Below are 590 nucleotides of genomic sequence, written 5' to 3'. Positions count from 1 at the left end.
TGTTCTGTTGGCGGTTCTGATAAGCTTCCTAGAAAGTTGTGTGTGAACAAATGTCTGTTGTTAGAGAAGTCCATAGCTGGCACCGTGGAGCCTGTCCCCCTCTCTGGGAATGTCTGTCCCTCCTTCCCTGCTACCTCTTATTTATTTGGCGTTTGTTCGAAAGCTGCGACTGCTCAACCAGGCCGCCGTGGGGTGGTAAAACCGTTCTCTGCAGGAGGGGAGGCGGGTGGTGGCTCGAGCCATTGCCCAAGAAGCTCTTGGGGACCAGGAGCTGCCCCTCGGACAGGGCTGTGCCAGCTGAGCCTCGTGGTTCAACCCCTCCATCCATCTGCCTCTCTCCCTTTGTGTTCCTGTGAGTCCCTCGTTCGTGCCTGCTTCTCGGTGATGCCACGGCGGAAAGGCTCTGAAGGCCCAGAGTTTCTTTAACGTTCAAATGACCATTGCTTCTCAGGCTGGTGGAGCTGCCTTGCCGTTACACGTTCTAGACCACCAAAAAGGTAACAGCTTTCTCACACCAGCCTAGCTTTCCGGGGCCGACTCTCCGCGGAGCACGCTGCTGCTGCGCGGGGGGGGGGGGGGGGGGGGGGGGG

The sequence above is a fragment of the Herpailurus yagouaroundi genome, unplaced genomic scaffold (assembly GCF_014898765.1).
Source record: "Herpailurus yagouaroundi ecotype Mexico unplaced genomic scaffold, PumYag 160, whole genome shotgun sequence".
Classification (NCBI taxonomy): Eukaryota; Metazoa; Chordata; class Mammalia; order Carnivora; family Felidae; genus Herpailurus; species Herpailurus yagouaroundi.
This window is presented reverse-complemented; position numbering follows the sequence as displayed.